Genomic DNA, 3626 nt, shown 5'->3' on the forward strand with positions numbered 1-3626 from the left:
GAAATAAATTGGACCTGCTTGTAGTAGACTTGAAGGATAGTGAACCTTTAAAAAAGTAAGTATGCTAGATACACTTTAATGTCATAAAATGTTACCTGTTGAGCATAAACAAAGCTGTAATGTCCTACAATAATCAACATAGGAAGTGGCCTTGTTAGTAGAGTATTATAATTGTTTGCCGCATCAGTATACAAGTATACAGCCCTTTTAACAATAATTGTGCCTCTTTTAATACATCCTTATAGTACTCCCTTTCCTTTTTAACAAGACTTCTGTGATCTGGTGCCTTTTGCATTGCCTGAAAATGCTAAATATAATACTTGTGTTATGACAGTACTAACTTACCTCATTTTCTTTTCATTTGATTGCATGTTGGCACTTCTTATAATCAGTCCACATATCTCTTTTCAATTGCACACAAGTCAGACATACCCAGCAAAAAATCTTACGTAAGATCTTGTTTAAGATCTTGTAAAAAACTTGCTAAGATCTTTTCTTGATGATCAGGCATGATCTTATCAGATTATTGGACAAGAAGTTCCAAAATCGAGCATAATCAGGTCTTATTTTATGCAAGATCATGTCAGATCTTATATGTCTTTCTTGCATGACTTCGCATGATCTGACTTCAATAACAAGTTGGATAATGCATGATCTGTTTTCCCTATCTTATTAGAATTTGCATGATCTGATCATGTTATCTGTCAAGATATTGCATAATCTGACATTACCCAATCTGGCAATATATTGCATAATCTGACATAACCCAATCTGGCAAGATATTATTTGATCTGATCTGGAATACATTATCAAAAAATAATCAAAAATTATGTACTTTTTAAATCTAAAGTTTATTAATCCTAAATTGTTTCGTTTTTTTCTCTTTTAATAAATCTTGCCTTGTCCAAACATTTTTGTGTCCAAACATTTTTGTGTGCATATCCTCTTTATGATTCCAGCATTTTCCACAAACGTATTGTTGCCAAATACTTCCTTGACACATTCTATTGTAATAATTAAATATATTTAATCATTATAATTGACAAATAATTACCTTCTAATTTTAGAATTTTGGCAGGGTCCAGCCCTGGTTTGTCTGTTCTCGATGAACCACTGTAGCATGAAGTGGACATTTCTTGATCCCAGAACAATACATCCATTAGTTGTAAGGCGTATTTGGCTGGGTTCACAGCTCTTATTGTTAATAAATTAATGACGTTTTCCTTTCTAAAAATTGATGTAAAATAATATTTTCTATTACATACAGTAAAATATTTTGAGTCCTCCTCTTTAATGGAACTTGATTAGTGCTTGAGCTAGAAAACTTTAAAAAGTAAAAATAATAAAATGAAATCAATTACTCACAGAATTAGTGTATCCAATTTCTTTCAATTTAATTGAGTTGCTCCTATTTGAAGCAATAAAATATATAACTCAGTATTAAATTGCATGCATATGTATGATGTTAATGTATGTGTCGAAATTTTTATACGTTTAGTGTTACATTTGCCCTTATATTCTGCCGTGGTGTACTAAAACTTGTAAAAGGTACATTGAATGACCCAACATCCTGCCAGAATTAATAAATTGAAATCTAAATTAAATTGTTTACCTTTGAGTGTTGTGGAGTACTGAATGTATTACTTAAATCAGGCTCATCATTCTGTAATACAAATAGCAAAATAAATGACATGCATGCATAATAATAGCTAACATTGTCATCATTGAGTAAATCCTCTTCATCATTGTTCATTAAATCTGTAAATCTAATTTAATGAAAAATGAACCCTTGAAATTTAATACCTTCTTTGTCATCATCAATATCATAGAAATCTATGTAAATTAAGTGTTCATAATTATGTTAATTTTTAGAAATTACAAAACCTTGTCTAGCTTTTTTCCATCTTGGGCACCCATCTTCACTTTCATAAGATATAACTACATGGGTCATAAATTTGTGAAACACCAGAAAAAGAATCAATTAAGGTTGTCTACCTTTTTCACCTTTTCATTATCATCATCATCATTCTCTTTATCATCTGGCATAACTTTCGATGGTTTTGTTCCTAAGTAAAATTGTAATTTAGTTAAGTGCATTGATTGTACACTCACCATGTGTCTCTAAAATAGTAATTTTGTAGGGTTTGCCTCGACACTTCCATATAGCTGTGTTTTCAAAGTACAAGTCACTCATTGTTACATGTTGGCCACATTCTTTTGCTAAAAATTTCGACGAAGCTATATATTCTTTTCTACTCTTACTAGTTTCAATTTTGAACTGTACACCACACTATTTAAAAAAATTAAAGTATGTCAATCATGTTCTATTGCCATTAATTCTGTTTGGATCATTAGGGTGTAATGCATGTACATGTACATTAGTATAATTATGTCTATATAGTAGTAGCTAGTACAGCTATATGTAGTGTAATTAAGTGTGTACTCTACATACATGTACATAATAATTAAAAGTAATAACAAATAGCAAATCACCTTCCTTCATGACATGATCAGCTGCATTCAGCTCAGCTGCCTCATTTGCCTTCTTAGACAGCTTTCTTTGCCGCTTTTTCTTTTCACTCATCTAAATAGAATACAATTTTAAAGTATTTGTTCATATATATTGGCATACCATTAAGATTGTAAAAGATTTGTTAGACGTACCTCAATTATGCTGCTGTGGCCTTTGTTCTTGATAAAGAGAGTAACTTTGTGGTTAATGCTGAGCTACATATTACAGCTGGATACTGTGTGCACATGCGCTGATAATAGTGTACATAGTGACATATTATTTGAAATGTAGAGGGCATATTTCTTCTTGTTTAATTCTGTTCAGCTCTAATCTACTTTTAACTCACCAACTTAAACTTAACTGATGATTGGAACTACTGCTAAACGTCATTATAAAAGATACTTAAGGAATCCAGAAATTTCAGTTCCAAAAACTACAGCTTGGAGGCATGGAAAGCATATTAACACAACTGATAGTTGCCCACCTCATAGTCACAGACCTGCAAAGAGAAAACGATACAATGTTGACAGATCCTTGCCTGTTCCAAGGCAAACTCGATCATACTGGAACAAGATTCATCACCAAAATATTGTCAGCCACCATTAGTGACTCAGAAGAATCAGATATTGTAGGAAATTTGGATGAGCCGATTTCTGAACTTAATTATGATTGCTGTGAAGCTAGTAGTAGCAAAAATGATGATATTGAAGTTAAGGATCTAGCTGACATCGGTGAAGTTGATAAATGTCGGAGGTAAAGAGTAATGATGATGATGATATTGAAAATTACTATGATCAGCTTTTTAATGAAGAAAGTATGTATAATATCATGTGCACATTAAATGTATATCACTCCACCATACGTATCTTAGAAAATAATAATTCCAGCAATTTAAAGGATATCGATGATTCCAGTGATCAAGATGGAGATTCCAATGAGGATCTGATGATCTAAATGGAGAATCCGATGATCTAGGCAGAGAATTCAATGATCTAAATGAAGATTCCAGTGAAGATAGTTATTTTGATGAAGCAGCTGTTTCTCTTTCTGATGATAGTAGCAGTGAATCCTCTAGCTCTATCCCAAATAATGATGGTACTGTTAATAATTGTTC

Source organism: Amphimedon queenslandica, unplaced genomic scaffold, assembly GCF_000090795.2.
Source record: "Amphimedon queenslandica unplaced genomic scaffold, v1.1 AMPQUscaffold_12639, whole genome shotgun sequence".
Classification (NCBI taxonomy): domain Eukaryota; kingdom Metazoa; phylum Porifera; class Demospongiae; order Haplosclerida; family Niphatidae; genus Amphimedon; species Amphimedon queenslandica.